General features: G+C 36.6%; 1 protein-coding gene across 4 annotated transcripts in view; it reads left to right on the forward strand.

Moving 5' to 3' along the window:
• Positions 1-20,720, forward strand: part of LOC138707383 (ligand of Numb protein X 2-like) — a 474,351-nt gene that overhangs the window by 112,341 nt on the left and 341,290 nt on the right. Inside the window, exon 2 of one of the 4 annotated variants that reach the window (XM_069836722.1) lies at positions 2,405-2,443. The exons of the other annotated variants lie outside the window; for them this stretch is intronic. The gene's annotated coding sequence lies outside the window, so the exon portion shown is untranslated. The remainder of the gene's footprint in view (positions 1-2,404; positions 2,444-20,720) is intronic. 4 annotated transcript variants of the gene reach the window in all.

A 20,720-nucleotide genomic window follows, 5' to 3' on the forward strand; every position in this document is an offset into this window, starting at 1 on the left:
AGAACAGAGTTCACGATAAGAGTCACGACATGAACCACGATAAGGACCAAGACGACTGCAAGGGCCATAACAAAGAGAATGAATACCACAGTAAGGATCATGATAAAAACAGCAAGAACGATAAGGGCTATTGCAGTGACGAGGATCATGATAAGGATCACAACAAAAACAACAAGTGTCACGATAAGTAACATGACAAAGACAACAGTGACCACGAAAAGGACCGTGACAAAGGCAACAAGGATAATTATGACTCTACGGCAAAGATCACGACATGGATCACGATAAGTATCACAAGTACCAAGACACGCATCATGACGAGGATCGCGAGAAAGGCTGTTTCACGTCGTGATACTTGGGTCTATTATGATTCTTATCGTCTATCTTGCCGTAGTCCTTATCGTGATCTTTTGTTGTTTTCGTCAGGGCTGTTATGCTGATTCTTGTGGTCCTTACTGTGATCCTTGTCTTCGTTATGAGCCTTATCGCGACGATTGTTTTCTTTATTGTGTTCCTTATCATGGTCCTTATTCTATTTGCCAGGGTCATTATCGTGGTCTTGTTCATTATAGTGATCCTAATCGTGGTTCATTCCGTGGTCCTTATCGTGATTTTTGTTGCGATGCTTGCAACAGATCATGTTGTAATCCATGTCGTCATCCTCGTCTTTCTCCTTGTCGTGGTCCTTGTTGTTTTTATCATGGTCCTAGAATTGTCATTTCAAATAATAAAGTTTTTCTCCTTTGGCAAGTGACTATTGTTTCACACGGGGTCTTAGGATGCTGTACAACACCTGACCTATCACAGATTTACTCAGGATATTTTCTTCCGAGCACCATGTAACTAACTAATTTTGAGGTGAGCTATACTATAGTAGAGGAGACAAGACCTATCCTGTGGCCTTATTATGTTCCGTTCCTATACCATCAATGGGTATAGAGGGGGAAGATAGATGAACTTTCGTGTCAGTAGATTTGTATAACATTAACCATCGTGAAAGAAACTTTCTTTCCTCTGTCACACAGCTCATATGCTATATCTCGCCTCATCTATATACTACACCAATTTGTACAATTTGTAATCTTACATAATGAAATGAAGAAAAAAACTTGATTTAAAGCCTTCTCGAGGAGGGGAAGTCAGCACTCTCACTCGCATGTTTCCCTCTTGGAACTTCTTCCTAAATGGGCCAGGCTATAATATTCTTTTTCAGTATTTTGAATGGGAACCTGCTTGCGGTGAGACTAAAAAGCTGGATAATGTCTTTCTCTCCATCTTGTCACGGTGGCTGATATGTTTAATATTTAAATTCAATTTCTTAACACTTGTTAATGCATTTTACTTTTTTTTTTAATTTCATTGTAATTGTTAGTTTTCAATATATATATATATGCATTAAACTGTGTGTGTATATATATATATATATATATATATATATATATATATATATACGCATTAATTAGATTAACGTTTCTCATATTATAATTTATAATTTGTAATTTTGTGTGGTCTGTGATCATTAACACTTTATCTCAGGACTCTGTAAAAAAACTATTTCAACGTGATTCAGAGAAAAACCCATTGGTATAGATAGACTAAGAACCGAACCCAATACGCAGAAGTCTTAGCGCTTGAGCTATTGAGATGACACAAAAGCTTTCCTTTCTACGAGGAGTGTTAATTTAGTCATGAATGTTCAAATGTCGATTTAACCACCTACACGATTTATGTATACATTTATCAATTATTTACGTCATAATGCCATATTTTTCCCCAGTTTTTAAAATGAGTTTCGGAACGATGCTAGCAACATACCAAATAGCCTGAATTTAAGAAACTGAATTATCCTTTATCTTGTGTATCAGTACGCTGGTCTCCGGTCATGCGCAGTGTCTTACATCTGAGACTTTGGAATATTCCGTCATCTCGTTTCTTTTTTGGGGAACTATACGTATCTGAACAGATTCCATGTCTCACAACACAATAAATCATTAACAATTGATTCTTTTTCATTCACATAGTGAACCTCTCTGTCTACAGGCGAACAGGAGCGAGAAGTGTTAGAAAGAACTCATTGTTCATACCCTTCTAAATATAGCTTGTCGCTGATAAAACAGTAAAAACTATTTCTGACAACATTTTACAAATGTTAAGGAACATGAATTCATATTTACCTATGCCTAACTAAACAAGTCCAAGTTTGATTTTTGTCCACATAGACTGGGAAATTGCTCACTGTGCACTGGTTTGATCGATCGATACAGTTTTAAAAATTATTTTTCTGCACCTGCAATGTAGGTGTGTTGCTATCTGCTTTATGGGCATTCATTAACTATTATTAGATTTGCACTGTCTTCTTTTTAAGCAGGTGTGTGATTCTAACGTGTATTTATTTTTTTTGCAGGTAAATGTTGGGCGTTTGCACTAAGGCTGCAGAACTGAGGTACCGTTATACAGAGTCTTACCTAGTATGTCATAGTCAGTCTTTACGATACTTCAAGAATGCAATTCCAACTGTGCTTGTGGTATTCTGTTCTCTCATGTAAAATGTTCAGTAGGCCTGTCTCTAAGAATATAATTTAGTAGTTATAAGTAAAGACCGCGTTCTTAGTCCTACAACACTGGAATGATTATAGTTTGCACAACGGCACGTATCCTTCCGTAGACATCGTCATCACAAACACAAGTAACGCTCACTATAAGGTTACTCTACAACCGATTCCTTACTCTTAAACACGTACAGTAGACTATACTTCAGTTTAACAATATTTATGAAGTTACATTTTACAGCAAATAATTTTATAATATAGGTTTAAACATTTTATTCAGGGCAGTACCCGTGTTACAGCTGTACCGGTGTTTTAAGTTAAAATATTACAACAAAGATTATCATAATCATATGAGCTTAAATATTGCTTTAAGAGCGGTATCTAAGAAATCATTATAAGTTAAAAATTTGTATCATGGATTATTATAATATGTGCTTAAAATATGTTAAGAATAGTGACTCTGATATAGTAACATTTTCAGTTAAAATTTTACGTCAAAGATTGTTGTAATATAGGTATAAACATTTGAGGGGCTCAGTGAATAAGGAGCCCATGCCACATTCTTGTTGATTTTTAGTTTCTTCAATAATCCGACAGATCTTGCCATCTAGAACCACTTTTATGAACTTCCAGTCTTTTGGCATGTATCTACCGTACATGGTAAGCATTTATAAATGCCTATTCTTCACTTGAAGAGAGAGAGTCGTAATGGAATAAATGCTTCTCCTACAAATTTAGTTTTTGTGGCATGGGCCTCTTTTTCACTGAACCTCTCATTTCATTAAAACATTTTAAGTTAAAAGTTTACGGCAAAGACTATGTTTATTCTTTTGTAATACACAACACAGCCCCGTCCTTGATGCGGGAGTAGTCTGTTTTAATCATACAGCATCACGCGCCACTACTCTTCGTCAAGTCATTTTGCTCATTGCACAAGCTCCGTACTCACTTAACTTCAAAGAATAGTGGCTAAGATTTCAGTCTCTAGTTATAAGACTTCGCCTTCCATCAGTCGTCACTTGATTACGAAGTTCTGTAAAAATAGTCACGCATGGTTTGTGGTGGTAGCTACAGAGTAAAGAAATATGCCAGTAAAAAGCCCACAGTCCTATTTGAAATATTTTTCAAGTTATTATTCTGCGAATTTGTTAAAGCCCAGTTCCAATATTGAAAGGCCTAAAGAAGGGAAATGGTATTATTTGTAGGAAAGGCATTCCTGATGTTTTGTTTCTTTTCGCTCAAAAGATGTCCAGTTGTTAAATAGGTAAAATTATGCAAACTCATTCTAACTCAAGAGTGATTAGGCAGTGTATGGAGAGCTGTTTGAACAGTTCGATGCCAGGTGGTATACGTACGCTATACACCAGCACACTGTCTAATCACAAATCATGTTTTTTTAGGTTATTTTACGATGCTGTATCAACATCTCAGATACGTTTTTTTAATACCTCAATATTTGATCTGCGTAAAGATTAATTTTTTGGTCCTTCTCGTTTAGTTGGATCAAGTTAGATTAATATTAATATTGACTTTAAGCTTTGTTTTTAATAGTATACAAATTTAAAATTTTAAACGTTTTTGCATTATCTCTTTTGTTTAGTGTCACTGTCATTGTAAACGTTCTTGTTTTGTTTGAACGAACGTTATTAATTTGTTTTTTCGCTGCATGTATACATATTTCTGGTGGCGTGGAAGAGAAGGTATGATGGCCTAACATCACCAGAATAGGTAAATTTATTATTATTATTATTATTATTATAGACTAGGGTTAACACGACGTACCCTATTATATGAACTATATTCTATAATAAAGGACAAAATGTTTAAATAAAATCGCCATAAGTTCAATAATAATTCGAGTCTGGTTAAAAATTGTTTATATTTACGTTTCGGTTTCTGGGACATAAGATATCTCTTACATAGCTTTATCCATTGAATAATTGTCGCCGAAATGTCCGACAGCGTTTATATAGACTAATGTGTAAATGCCTGGGTAACTAAGCTCTCAAAGCGCCTAATCCATAAATATACAGTATAATATGGCGAAAGTGTAAATATTACAAGTCATTAGTAAATATTGCAGTAATATAGAAATGAACATTTCTTCATCATCATCTTCTTCCATTTTCCTCGTCAGTAGGTAGTTTCTTGTTAGTCAGTGACACAGCCAATTTCTGATCAGTTTCAGCATTATTCTTTCTTCACCCAGCCTTTACAGCACAGCTTCATTTATTGTTTAGTCTGTACAATTCACACGCTTCATTGTTCTCCATATTCATATTTCAAATGCTTCTAGTCTCTTCTCTTCACTTCTTCGGAATGTCCATGTTTCCATCTGATACAATGCTACACCATACAAAGCACTTCACTAGTATCTTCCTTAGTTTTTTTTCCAGATATCCGCGGAAGATGCTCCTTTTTTATTAAAAACTTATTTTGCCATTACTCCTTTTGACTTCCTGACAGCAGCTCATATTACTGCTTATAATACAACCCAAACATTTATATATAGGCCTACAGTATAAGTTATATATAAATGTTATTATTTTCACTTAGAACAGTGTGTTTTTCACTCCTAAGGCAGAGTTATCACTAGCACTAGTACTTTCATTCCACTACCACCACCGCCATCATCACTAGCACTTCCATCATCTCCACTCAATCCATAGTAGAATCACACTGTTACAGTTTGGAGTTACTCGCTCCCTCAACCTTTTTCGGTGGTAGTCACCAGTAGTTGAGCCACCATTATAAAAGAGAAGACCACCATCAAGAAATCCAGTTTAAAATCTATATCTACTGTTATAAGCCTTTTGGACTTGTTTCCTTCCAACATCTTTTCCTTTCTGCCATCATTTTTGGAAAGTCAAATCGATGTCTATACAAGACTCATATAGATAAAATATTTGTTTTTGCTCTGCTCTAAAGCGCTTAACTTTTCTGATATTCATGCAAAGCTAATCAATAATGTTCGGTCGTTCTCGAATGAGTCTTCGATTCTATAATCTCTTCCGCAGAAATCTCATGCTTTTTAGCATAGTATTAAAAAGCATTACAACCTTTTGCTATTTCTCTTCCCGACTATACGCAAACTGTGACGTTGCACAGAGGTAGAGATTTGATAAAAGATCTGTACAGACTACGGAGCGGTAATGTTTTGAAAGGATGATAGACCCTAGCATGTTATCTCAGATCGGCATATCGCACGCATAGGTCGCGAGGTTACCTTCCCTTAGCCCGCTTCTCCGCTCTCAGAAGTAGCTACTAAACGTGGCCTATAAATAGTCATGTGCGTATTCAGTCTCCTGGTGGAGACAATGCTGAAGTAGGCCTATATAGAAGCAGGAATGTTAAAGTCTTGTGTAATGGAAATTTGAATGTATGTGATGTTTCCCGGTGGTAAAATTCAACTGTTTTCGATTCTTCACATCTTCGTGCCCGTTTAGAGACAGGAGAAATACTGTAATTAGCTGTTATATTCTTGGCGATACTGTCTAACCTTGCCGAAAGTACCTTATGACCAGAAACCGCGACTGAATTCAGGTAAAATAAAATTCACACACGGACTAGAAATTGCGTGGAGAGAACAATTGGAATGTGGAAAAGCATGTTGGGAATGTGGACAGAATTGGAAACTACCGCAGCTGAATTACATAACATGACCTACTCGATAATTGAAAAATATAGAAATAATTGGTACGACCATATAACAAGAATGCCCAACGACAGGATACCTTTCAGAACATGGTGTTATAGACCTACACGAAGAAGACGAGTGGGAAGACCAAAGAGACGTTGGAGAGACCAGTTTGATGGATAAAATTCTGGAGGCGGAACAGGCCATCGGCCTAAACCTTGAAGTTATTGATGATGATGATGATGATGATGATGATGACCTACTCGATGAGCTGCAGGAACAAATGAACAATTGCCTGATGTCGATTACGACAATGCTGTTCATAAAAACGGTGCTAAAGTAAATGCAGTGAGAATGCAAATAAACATTTCTTAGTTAATACCACAGTCTAGTATATACAGTCGCGAAGCTCAATACGTAGTAAATATGCAAACATTAGATAGTTGCTCACCACTAGGATCGCTAATATCACCTCATTACAGGCAAATGCAAAATAGTACCGTCACAGTCTATTGTTTCTAGCACCCTCAAAACTCAAGCTTCGTGACTGTACATAGTAGACTGTGGTTAATACCTCTAATGCATCTACATGTCCACACCTGTGGAGTAACGGTTAGCGCGTCTAGCCGCGAAACCAGGGTTCGATTCCCGGTCGGGGCAAGTTACCTGGTTGAGGTTTTCAATCCAATATGAGCAAATGCTGGGTAACTTTCGGTATTGGACCCCGGACTCATTTCACCGGCATTATCACCTTCATCTCATTCAGACACTAAATAATCTAAGCTGTTGATAAAGCGTCGTAAAATAACCTACTGAAATAAAAAAAATACATCTACATACAAATTACGAACATAATCCTAATCGTTATTCCACCTTTACGTAGATATCAGTCTTTTTATTTTTAGTTATCTTTTTATAATCTGTGATTACAGTAGCGAGCCTGACAAAATTTCTTAGTTAAGCTGGGCTGAAGGCAGTAGTGATTATATTTATATAATAGGCTAGTAATAGTATTCATAACATTATTATTATTATTATTACTATTATTATTATTATTATTATTATTATTATTATTATTATTATTACATGGAGGTGACGTTCGGAGAGCAACATGTCTTTCTGACATTAAACACATGACAAGTGTGCACTGCAAATTATCAGATGAACGTGACCTTCATGCTGTAAGGAAACAGAAGCAAAGGCAGCTGACCACTGACCACTGTGCTCACAATTAAATACAATCCATCCAGTCTTCGGTGGTTCCGAGGCCATCACTGTTGCCTAAGATTTTTTATATATCAATTCCAGGCGTCTGTTTTTCATTTATGAAAAAACGTCTATCACTCGTTCTTTGAACACAACATCTTGAGAACACTGGCTAGAAAGCTCCCTTTGAATTGAAATTATAGCTAGATTGAATAACCTATTATTTGTCATGGAATTTCGGAGATCGTTTTTAATCCTTTTTAATGTGCTCATTGAACGTTCTGCAGAGCCACCGGCGTGGCTCAGTCGGTTAAGGCGCTTGCCTGCCAGTCTGAAGTTGCGTTCGGGCGCGGGTTCGATTCCCGCTTGGGCTCACTACCTGATTGGGTCTTTCCGAGGTTTTCCCCAACCGTAATGTGAATGCAAGGTAATCTATGGCGAATCCTCGGCCTCATCTCGCCGAATATCATCTCGCTATCACCAATCTCATCGACGCTAAATAACCTAGTAGTTGATACAGCGTCGTTAAATAACCAACTAAAATAAGAAACGTTCTGTAGTAGTCGAACTCATTGGAATGCTGATAATTAGCTGAAGCAACTTTACTGTCTGCTCATATACTGTTTCGAGCTCATTATCTACTATGAAAGCCAGGATTTGTTCTTATCCGGAACTGTACATATTAACCAATTTATTTTGTAGTGCTACAAATTTAAACTCATTAGGATAGGCATTTTTAAGTTTGGAAACTGAATACCAGGGAATGTTTCTTTGAACTAGGGAAATCTTTTATGGTTTAGGAGTTCTACAAATGAAATTTCGTCGAAATTGCTGAATCGTTCATCAAACTGGACTATAATGGAATCAAGAATTTTAAATGCAACACGTTTGTGAGTTTGGGTTGGAAGGCTTCCTGGTTCAACTGCATACTGTCTGACCGTAGAAATTGTTTGATTTGGCCGTTCTAATTTTATTTATGCATAAGTTTACATCACTTGTTCCCTTAGTTTGAAAAACGTTGAACAAATGTTCAGTGAAGATAATAATCTTATTGAAAAGACACAAGATCAGAACTGCAGAAATGTAGCTCCTCAGAGCGACTGTTTTCCACCCCTTTCTTACCCCACCCACCTTTTCTATCAGTGCGTCACGACGCTCTAGTTACGCTCGGCTGAATCAAAATTCATTCTCGCGGCGGCAGGTATACAATACGCTATCAAGGATTACAAATGAATAGATAATAAAATCCTTAGGAACATACCTTTAGAAAGTAAGAGAAAAATGAATGAGAGAAATAAGTTAAAAGATATATAAAATAAATTTTAAAATGTATGTATGTATGCATATAATGTAAGAAGGTCTACCTATGTATATATCGTCCTATTACCAGTAAAGCCGATTAAGTCCACTTTTTGTGTACAGTCCCCGACTTTTCTTTCCTTGCTCTGTATTCTACTAAAATGGAATAATTCCGAAATGTTGAATGCATGCAACAAACCAATTACTTTATTTGAAGAATTTATTATGATTTTTCGTCCATTAATAAAGTTTTAATTCCTGTTTTTACAAAACTTGTATTACTGGTCTTAACTGGTTTTACTAGTAATAGGACGATAAATAAATTGTACGTTGATAGGTGAGTGATGGGTATATGACCGGATGTCAATGCTGTCATTCAACATTGTAACGCACTGCAGCCAAATAAATAAATAAATAAATAAATAAATAAATAAATAAATAAGTAAATAAATAAATAAATAAATAAATAAATAAATAAATAAATAAATAAATAAATAAATAAATAAATAAATAAATACTGCAGTTTAAAGAGAAATGGAACATGGCAAAATCTAAACCCGTTAAGAAATACTACTTCCAATGGGATTATGATTATTTCGTTGTTGAAGACGAAAGAATTGCTTATTTACTGTGTCCCAACCAATTTATTTCTACTCGTCGTTTCAATATTAAACCACATTTCAACAAAGTCCATATTAAGAATTATGGCATGCACAAACTTTCGGGTAAGTTCATTATTACGAACTGTATATTGATTATTTATTTATATAGACTACTGTTAAATTAAGGACGTCACTCGTTGTGTTCATTTTGAATTGATATTAATAGTGACTTTCAAGGTTCATTACTTAAATGCTATAAATTTATGTTTCCGTAGGTGATGATAGGAGGAAAGTTTTTGAGAATCTAAAGCAGGTTAGGTGTAAAGAAATATAAAAAAAAACTACCGACAGGAAATCTAGCATAATTGTAAACCTTGAAACGAGATAACGCATTATAAATACAATGAATTTATTACAGTCCTTTTTTGAAAATTACATACCGCCACGGGCAGAGAATGTAAACAACTCTACGCGGAAGTCGATCATCCCCAATAGAAGTGGAGTGAGGCTGAAGTCATATTTCCCCTACTTACGAGTTCTGCAGGCCTGCACAAGATAAATGTGAACATTAAAGTATCCAACATTCTCAGAAGTCCTATTGCATTATTTACAGATTCAGGATCCCAGTTCACCGAATTTCTCAACTCTTGGTAATGGTGGACACAGCTCGTGAATTGTAATTCCAACGTGTTTGTGCTGGATGAGGTAACTGGAACCCAAGTTGCACGGGAAGAAGGAATGAAGTGCAGTAAGGTTGCAGATGAAATGTTTAACTTCTTTAATTGTTTTGGCACTGCGTAATAGAACCAAATTCAGCTGGTGCGCATAACAGTGTAAGAAAATCGCTCTGGCGTACTTTCGGCGTATAATGGCTTCCACCCAGCCATGACGTCCTGACATAACTGAAGCACCGTCGCATGTCTCGCATACTGTATTTTTCTAGGACTGTGATGATTTTTTTGACAGCCCCTCGGCAGTTTTATCAGCTGAAACATCATAAAATCCCAAAAAAGTTATCTGATGTTTTTACCATGAACATATCTGGCAATGATACTGAATTGTGCGTTTACAGAAAGTCAATTGTCTCGTCAGCCTGAATTGACACAAAAGTTGCATCATTAATTTCCTTCTTAATGTTCTCACTGATGGCAATACTGACCGATTCGATTAAATCGTTCTGAATATCTAAATACTGTGTTGCTTTCCAAATGGTCTTTCATTGATCCCTCCTTCATAGCCAGCAGATTTAGAGTGTCTAAATAATTCCTTTTATTGAGAGAATCTACGCTCTCATCGTGTCCCCTAAAAGCTTGTGACACACCACATCAATGAGGCGGCCTACAAAACATTGTTCTTGTGTCTATCAGCTTCAAGACGGACACTTTCTGAAATGCAAAGATCGATTCTATATCTTCCTAACATATGAAACACTTTAGAATTTTTTATATGTTGCTTACTTGTGGCATTCTTTAAAGCCTTCTGTTCAAAGATCTTCAGTGCTGTCTGACCTTTACACCATGAATCTTCTTCACCGAACATTAAGCAATAATGCCCTCTTTGTTTTATTTCCTGCAAACCACCTTTATTTCAAGTATCACTTTTCTTAGAAAGTTCTGATATATTTACCATCCTCCTGTGAGATATCTAATTTTGTTCTGGCTATTTTTCCTTTTAGATCCACTTTCTGTTCAAAAGTTAAATCATTTACAGAATTATTTAACAAAAAGTGAGCTGAATCGATTGAGTCTCGGCTAATATCTACAGCGCCTTCCATTTTCGTTTGTTAAGTACACTGCACTAAATGTTAAAATAACATTTTCATTATAATACAAAGTATATCACAGTTAAATAAACGTAAATCACAACACTAAAATAAAAGAAGCTGCATTCGTTTTTAAGATGGAAATGCGGTCGCTCTACTCAAACGTCGAGCATAAGCGAGCTACGAGCTTACTGGAGCAGTGGGAATATAATGCGTCCTTCCCCTTCCCCTCCCCCTCCCCCCTCACCCTAGGAGCACTCTGTGGCTGCTAACCTGCGCACGCATACGAACGGCCGAGGTTTACGTCGCTAAAAAGTAAACGAGACGCGGAAACGCTCCTGTTTTTAATTAACTAAATTCTAAATTGATCTTGTCCCTTCTTCTAAAATGTTTGGTACAGCTCGGCTTACCCTACCTACCCTGAAGCTTCGCCATTTTGTGATTAATAGAATTAACAGGTTCTTCCAGTTACCAGCCATTGTTATTGATTGTGTTACTAATATTATGGAGAGAAATATTATTTTTTTACATTCATCATAAAGTAAGACAGTAAGAATGCAAATACGTTTGTCGACGTCAGCAGCAGGAGTAATTTCTTGTCTAATAGATATTTATTTTATCCGTAGATTTGCTTTCAGTAACGGATATGTGTTCATCCATTAGATGAAAGTTACAGAATTTATAGTTATCTGATGGATGTCTCAAGTTTTCTGCAACCGGGCGTAAATGAAACTCGGTGTATTTTTGTATTTTCACAACTGGAATTATTATTGCATAACGTTAATGTTATAAACAAGTTAATGATCGAATAGCATATAACATCAATAAAAATAAAACGTGTGTGTAAAGTTTACGTAAATTTAATTACTGAAAATTTTAGTAATGTTTATAATGTTATGCACGAAGGACAAAATATAGGTAACTCGTTAAAATGTTTATCCTTATGGGTATGAACACCAAAAAAGCACGAGGGAATATTATCTTAGCCAGAATCATTCTGTAAGGAAAGCCTTGTCAAAGGTATTAGTGTAGGTTAAAGAGAAATTGGCAATACCACATCAAAGTAATTTTTCGTCTCTCTCTGATTATATTAACATTTAATATGTATGATAGTTGTGTTTTATCAAAGTTAAATCTAGTCGAGCTTGAAAACACACTTCTGATTAGCGGTTACAAACAACAAATTCACTATATAAAACGAGTCGCTTAGAAGCACAGTCAAATACACAACATCGTGAGTGTTTTGTTTTGGGTAGGTTAGTCAATTGTCATGTTAATGAGACACAATATGGCCGAAGTGGTACTCGGCGATAGCGGAATAAAATGAATATCATATGAGTCTAAATACAAACTTATAAAAATTCAGGAAACGAACAGGATAACTTTTGTTTTGTAGGTATTCAAGCATTATACCATTGAGCTATGACACACTTGTGTACAGATGTAATGAAATTCTGTCTGTTGTTTTTGTATAATTGTACTTTAAGATAAACGTAATGAGTGTAATAGCCTATTGCATTCACAGAACTTTCCATCTCAGAAGTTACATTATTCGCCAAATTTTCTTTAACTCAAGAAAACTTGTTATGTAATTTGGTATGATTGCTTACGTTAACTTACAAAATTGATCGTCTGCTGTAATACAGAAATGAGGACTGGGGCTGGAAAATATGGAACACTGTGACCACGACCCCTGTTTCCATTATATGTGAGGGACCTGTATTACTGACAGAGACTTAAGCATATTCTGCATTGAAAACACGTAGCATTAATATCAGATGTACATAACCTATATAGAAAGCCTATCATGTCATGCAATTTTTAAAATACAGAAATAATTTCTTTGAGCCATTTGCTATTATAACTTGAATATTTTCTGTGTAATTTTACACAAGCATAAACGCTTGTAAACTACAGTACTCACGTTTAGTTGGAAACTAAATCACAGGGATATGTTAAATACTTCTTGATTTACTGCAGTGTCATTTTTGTATTAACAATAAAATAAATACTCCCCGAAGTTTATGCGATTGGTACTTGCATTGAACATATTTTGTTTATCAAATTAATGAATCTCTAAACAGTACTATACTACTCTAATCGGAGAGGAAGGCTTTCCGCTCTAGAGGTTATTCGGCATTGATTATGAAATTGCAAATAGGCCTATGATGGATTTGGAACGAAACTTACGTTTTGTATTTCGGTGACAACACATTCTCACGATATGAAGCTTGTACACGAGCGGAAGGACGACACTTTCAACATATACTGTAAAGTAGGATTCATAATCTATTTGTGCTTCCGCCGTTGCAGGCAGCATTTTACCAGCTGATGCTCGACCTGCCGCCCGGAAGTCAGATCCCGTGCTACGGCAGCCATATATATTAAGGGCCCTGTAGCTCATTCATGTTTGCTGACTTCAAAATCAAACTTTTGAAAACATTTATACAAATCGAAACAAGAATTTCAACATTAATTTTTTAAGTTAGTATCAGTCAGGAAAATTATTGATTTTTACATTATGAAATAAAGTTTACCTAAAATACGAGACTTGTGGGGGGAAGCCGGGCAACTAGACCGAAAAAGGGGGCGTGTGGTAAGCTTAACCAAAGCGAACGTCGCCATTTTTGCACGACAATGCTTATCAATACACGAGTGAATGGGATGTAATTGTGCACCTGTCTGCCTTATTAGGCCTACTTCCGCCGCCTCAGTACTGGTGTTGATGTTGGACGAAAGGAACATGAAGCGTGAAGATTACGTGAGAAGCTGCTTTATGTTCATTTCAAATTAATAATATTAAATTTTGGTACATTATTTAACTGAAAAGCGAAGAATATTGGGAAGCGTAACGTTTTGTGTGGGACAGATCGGTGCACATTGTTCAGTAGTAGAAAATTGGGGACAGCACTTTTACAGCATAAAATAATATGTATAAAAGTAGGGTACATTCCCATATTATATTGGACGCAGTGCACTTGTACATGACTTGTTGTGTCGTGTATAACTGAATGCAATTCATATGCGGTTGTTTGTAAAACTTATTGAATAGAAACTTAATTTTGTAACAAAATTTGTGAGCCAACTGGATATGGAAACGCCTACCGGTTTACGCTTCTTGCCAAATCCTGTAGGGCATTCACAACGTTCGATGATTCTCGTCTCTCCAGCACCTGTTTCATGCAAAAGTGCGATCAATTTGAAGAACTTTCTCGCCAACGACTTCCATTTGCACGAGTTTCTCCTTGATGAAATCCAGGAGATAAAGAACCCACGAATCGTGGAGTCATGACACCTCATTTCCTGGTGGTGATATTTTCGGAATTTAAATGGTGATGTGAATGAGAATGCGATTCGGCCATGTTCTTATAAACATCAAAGGACTCAAGTGCGTTATGTTAAGTCTAATGTAGCTAAAACACTGAATTTGTGTTTTTCTATACTCTCTAGTTAATAAAATAATAATACTAGTAGTAGTAGTAATAATAATAATAATAATAATAATAATAATAATAATGATAATAATAATAATGATAATAATAATGATAATAATAATAATGATAATGTGTTTTTATCTCACTATTTATGTGGAGCGAAAATAGTGTCCTCTAACACCTTACTTTCTTACTGGCTTTTAAGGAACCCAGAGGTTCATTGCCGCCCTCACATAAACCCGCCATTGGTCCCTATCCTAAGCAAGATTAATCCAGTCTCTGTCATCATATCTCACCTCCCTCAAATCCATTTTAATATTATCCTCCCATCTACGTCTCGACCTCCCTAAAGGTCTTTTCCCTCCGGCCTCCCAACTAACACTCTATATGCATTTCTGGATTCGCCCATACGTGCTACATGCCCTGCCCATCTCAAACGTCTGGATTTAATGTTCCTAATTATGTCAGGTGAAGAATACAATGCTTGCAGTTCTGCGTTGTGTAACTTTCTCCATTCTCCTGTAACTTCATCCCTCTTAGCTCCAAATATTTTCCTAAGCACCTTATTCTCAAACACCCTTAACCTATGTTCCTCTCTCAAAGTGAGAGTCCAAGTTTCACAACCATAAAGAACAATCGGTAATATAACTGTTTTATAAATTCTAACTTTCAGATTTGTTGACAGCAGACTGGATGATAAAAGTTTCTCAACCGAATAATAACAGGCATTTCCCATATTTATTCTGTGTTTAATTTCTTCCCGAGTATCATTTATATTTGTTACTGTTGCTCCCAGTTATTTGAATTTCTCCACTTCTTCAAAAGATAAATTTCTAATCTTTATATTTCCATTTCATACAATATTCTCGTCACGAGACATAATCATATACTTTGTCTTTTCGGGATTCACTTCCAAACCTATCGCTTTACTTGCTTGAAGTAAAATTTCCGTGTTTTCCCTAATCGTTTGTGGATTTTCTCCTAACATATTCACGTCATTCGCATGGACAAGCAGCTGATGTAACCCGTTCAATTCCAAACCCTCTCTGTTATTTTGGACTTTCCTAATGGCATACTCTAGAGCAAAGTTAAAAAGTAAAGGAGATAGTGGATCTCCTTGCTTCAGCCCACAGTGAATTGGAAACACATCTGACAGAAACTGACCTATACGAACTCTGCTGTACGTTTCACTGAGACACATTTTAATTAATCGAACTAGTTTCTTGGGAATACCAAATTCCATAAGAATATCATATAAAACTTCTCTCTTAACCGAGTCATATGCCTTTTTGAAATCTATGAATAACTGATGCACAGTACCCTTATACTCCCATTTTTTCTCCATTATCTGTCGAATACAAAATATCTGGTCAATAGTTGATCTGTTACGCCTAAAACCACACTGATGGTCCCCGATAATTTCATCTACATATGGAGTTAACCTTCTCAAAAGAATATTGGACAAAATTTTGTATGACGTCAACAAAAGTGATATTCCTCGAAAGTTACTACAGTTAGTATTGTCCCCCTTCTTAAAGATAGATACGATTATGGACTCCTTCCATTGATCTGGTACAATTTCCTTTTCCCAAATAGCAAGTACAAGCTTATAAATTTCGTTAGATAATGCGCTTCCACCTTCTTGTATTAATTCTGCTGGAATTTGATCGATACCTGGAGACTTATAATTTTTCAGATTTTCTATCGCAATTTCGACTTCAGAATGTGTGGGTTCGGGTATATATGGCTCAGCAGTTTGTATTTCAATTTCGTCCCGATCATGGACAGCCGATGAGGGGTGGTCCTCAAGCTTGGGGGTTGGGCGAAGGGCTAACAACCCATCACCGTAAAAACAGCTTGTTACGAATCCTTCAAATAAGCCTCGGACTGGGACTGATTCTCTGGCACGACCACAGCAAAAGAATAAGGTTTTGAGGTTTGGTACTTGGAATGTTACAAGTCTATATAGAACAGGAGGGGTAACATTAGTAGCAAAAGAACTAGCTAGATATAGAATAGACTTTGTGGGAGTACAGGAGGTTAGGTAAGATGGGAATGGCATAACACAAATAGGAGTTTATTTGTTGTATTATGGGGAAGGAAACGATAATCACCAATTAGGAACAGGATTCTTTATTCACAAAAGAATAAAATCAGCAGTAAAAAAGGTCGAATTTATCAGTGATAGGTTATCGTATTTAGTACTTAAGGGTAGATGGTGCGATATCGTAGTCATAAATGCTCATGCCCCTACAGATGTGAAAGACGACCATATAAAGGATAGTTTCTATGAGGAATTGGAACAGACTTTTGATCAGTTACCTAGATATCACATGCAAATTTTATTGGGGGATTTCAATGCTAAAGTAGGATGGGGGGATATTTTTAAACCTACTATTGGAAAAGAGAGCCTACACATATCTAGTACTGACAATAATAATAATAAGATTTTTAAACACAGTGTGTACATTGTTACATTTTAGTCAAAAGTTGTCTTCTTTTGCGTAGAACGTTAGTGTCTCAGTCCTTGCTTGGCAGGTGAGTATATGGTACTGACTGCAGCTGTGCCCACAGAGGGTGCAGATGCACTGCTCCGAGGCCGAGTGGTATCCTCGTTTGGCACAGATCCTGTGGTGGAACCCGTGGGCCGCCGTCCTCGTGAAGACGTGACGTAGCTCGAAGTTAGGCTTCTTCCATTCTTCCGTGTTCATGGCTGGCGTCTGAAGGAATTCCTGGTCCACGTCTGCTGCTTTTTCTTCTCTGTCCCTAACGTGGGCCTCATATGCTGGTGTAGGTTGAAGGCCGTTGCTCGTCATCAGCTCTCTTACGAAGAAATCCGTGTCCATTAATAGGTATACCGGTCTCGTTTGCGTTGTTCTTGACACTTGAAGAGCTCTTTTTAGGTATTACGCTTTCGCAGCTTCTAGCTTCTTCAGGTTCGCTGAGGTTAAGTGAACCCATATCTTTTTGAGCGCGTAGCTAACAATTGGAGCGATCTTGATGTAGAAGAGGCGCAGGGCTGTGGTCGTGGAGAGCTTCTCGAGCTTCTTTATGTCGTACGTAGCCTTGATCGCCGCCGAGCATCTTTCTTCTATGTGCTTAGTAAATGACTTGCCTGTCACTTGCAGTGTTAAGCCCAGATATTTGTATGAGTTAACAATTTCCAGTTTCACATTACCATATGTGAAGATGTCCGATCTGGAGACGTTTCCGCCTTTTCTGAACTTCATTACCTTTGTTTTCCCTGTTTTTATATCTAGGCCATTCCTTCTTGACCATACATGGAGTCTGTTCAGCCCTTCCTGTAATGCCTCTCTGTTGCTCGACATCATAACCATGTCGTCTGCATACAGGAACATAAGTAGGTTTACTGCTACCTCTTGTATGACATCGTGTGTTAGCAGGTTAAACATCATCGGGCTAAGAGGGTCCCCTTGGAGAACGCCATTCGTCTGGGTAATAGGTCTGGAGTGGCTCACGTTGTCGCTAACCGTTAGTAGGTTGACACTCAGGATGTTCTCTATGAGTGTCAGGTTCGGGTTTTCCTCTCCCAGAATGCGGCGTACTGACAATGGAGTTAGGTTAGTCAACTTTGCCACATAAAAAAATTTAATTGTTAAAAGTACAATATTCCCCCATAAGGATATACATAAATATACTTGGACTTCTCCAGATGGATTGACACATAACCAGATATATCACATCTTGATAGATAAAAGAAGACACACTAGTATAGTAGACATTCGAACCTTCAGGGGGGCAGACTGTAATTCTGACCATTATTTGGTAATTGGAGAACTAAGAGAAAGACTATCAGTAGCGAAGCGAGTAGAGCAACAAGTTAATATTAGAAGATTCAATATTCCTAAATTAAAGGACGAGGAAACTAAGCAACATTATCAGGTCGAAATTTCAAATAGGTTTGCCGTATTAGTAAGTTCCGACGAAGTTGAGGAAGAGTTAGATGTTAATAGCATGTGGGAAAATATCCGAGATAATATCAAAATTGCAGCTGAACAGAGCATAGGTTATTATGAAACTAAGAAAAAGAAACCGTGGTTTGATGAAGATTGTTGCATGGCAGTAGAAAGAAGGAAACAGGCAAAATTGAAGTTCTTACAGGATCCAGTTGAGGCGAATAGAGATAATTATTTCAATAAAAGACGGGAAGCAAATCGTACGCTTAGGAATAAAAAGAGAGATTACTTGAAGGAAAAACTGAATGAGGTCCTCTAACACCACTTTATATTAATAGTTCCATTGTGTTTAATGTACTAACTTCGCTCGTTTGGTTTTACCTGCTGTTAGTCTTTATTGGTTTTTTGATAAATTCGTTGTTTTATTATATGCGGCATTTGTTTTTCGGCTGAAACGTCGATGAGTGCAAAATGTGTTCTTTTATTGATACTTTTCAGAGCTTCGTTGCAATTATTAAATTTAATAGGAGACAAGTTCTTTTTTACTAAAAAATATGTGCTGGGTGAAATGTGATTGTGTGAATAACTTTACAGATGGTAAGAAAGCGAACTAATATTTGGAAAATTTTTACTGTCAGCTAGGGCTCTCTAAAGACTAGATATAATCAACGAGCACAAAAGACAAAAACACCTTAGAGGTGAAGCCGCGCTTGCGGACAGTCGCCATGATGATGCTACCAAAACATTAGCTCCCGCTTAGCACATGGGCAGTTAATTGAGCAGCGACTAACGACCAAGCCCCTACAGTCTCGGCTGCGCAGAACGAGGAAACCGGGGCAAATTGAACGCTGCGCTTTCCGCCATATTGTTGGAGAGCAGACGCGTATTAGCAGTACGTAAATCACGAATTTAACGCTGTAATGAACAAAAATTGACAGATTATGGCCATTTTCGACGCTTAACGTAGAATTGCATACATGTGCACTTTTGAAAGTTCTAAAAATACACATACCCACATATAACGCTTTATCAAACAAAATTTGAGTTTGCACTAAATAAGTACCCACCAGATTTTCCGCATAAATTACCCTGTCAAGAATGAGTTTTTTCAGTTTATCATCGTTTGAAACCAATCTCAAGTGTGGTCTTTTTCGAACATTTTCCATCGTCTTTCCAAATACCGCATTATTCATAAGGTTGAAAAAGTTTTTTTTTTTCAAAGTGATTTTTTGCATTTTTACGCATTTCAGTATTCAAATCAATGTATTGTTTTAACCAGTACGATTGCTTGAATTTTATAACGCGGTGTATTTTGACAATTTGCATGCCATGCCTGTTGTAAAAGTTTGTAGTGCGCCACATAGTTTTATTTGGAATGCAGTGTTGTCAACAATTTTGTATGCTTTCCACCTGGAGGTTTTGCAAATTCTGCACAAAATGGTAAATATCTGTGTTTTTCAAACAGATGATTTGGATACTCTATAACTATATCAACCTCTAAAATACAACCTGTTTCACTATCATCATTTACTGCTTGAAGGTCAAAATGATGTATTTCTTCATTTGATACCCATTCGAATCCTCCATATGGTAATTTTTGTGGCATAGTGAATCCATACAAATTATTCGCATCCACATAGTAAATTGCAGAAGGAGATTTAGAATCATCAAAATGTTCGCTTTTAGGATCATTTGCAACTGCGTGACGAGTCACACATTGACATATTCCACCACGGATCCCTTTCTCAATAAGTAATAGCATGGTCATGTCCTTAATGAGTTGCAATTCAACACCTGTTAATTTCAACATTGCCGAATATGCAAGTCCTGGTACAGTATAATAATACATACAATCAAAATCGTATGTTTTCATATACATTTCGCGAAAATTTTCAGTCACATCTGTTAAGATGAGGTTGTCGGATTTGAGTTATAAATCTGAATATTCCCCCAGCGTCTGAATATTAAATGCCTCCCACACACATTTTGCATGACTATAGTTCTCCTCAGTAATATGCTCATTATTTAATTTGCTGAAAAACTCATCCTTCGGTGGCAGGCAATTGTCCTCCAATGTATCTGATGTCAAATAATCATAGGGAAAGACACCCTTGCGAGAAACAAGATCAAATTTATCTTTGAACATTTTTTCGTTTCCGAAAACTTATCAATTTGTAGATTATCTGCTAATTGTGCTAAACCGGAGAACATAAACGGAAAAGAATCAAGAAATCTCATATAACGATTTTTTCTATACGTTCTAGGAACATTTTTTAACAAAATTGATGTACTTTTGCTGTATATTTGGTAAAAC

Source organism: Periplaneta americana, chromosome 10 (genome assembly GCF_040183065.1).
Source record: "Periplaneta americana isolate PAMFEO1 chromosome 10, P.americana_PAMFEO1_priV1, whole genome shotgun sequence".
Taxonomy (NCBI): domain Eukaryota; kingdom Metazoa; phylum Arthropoda; class Insecta; order Blattodea; family Blattidae; genus Periplaneta; species Periplaneta americana.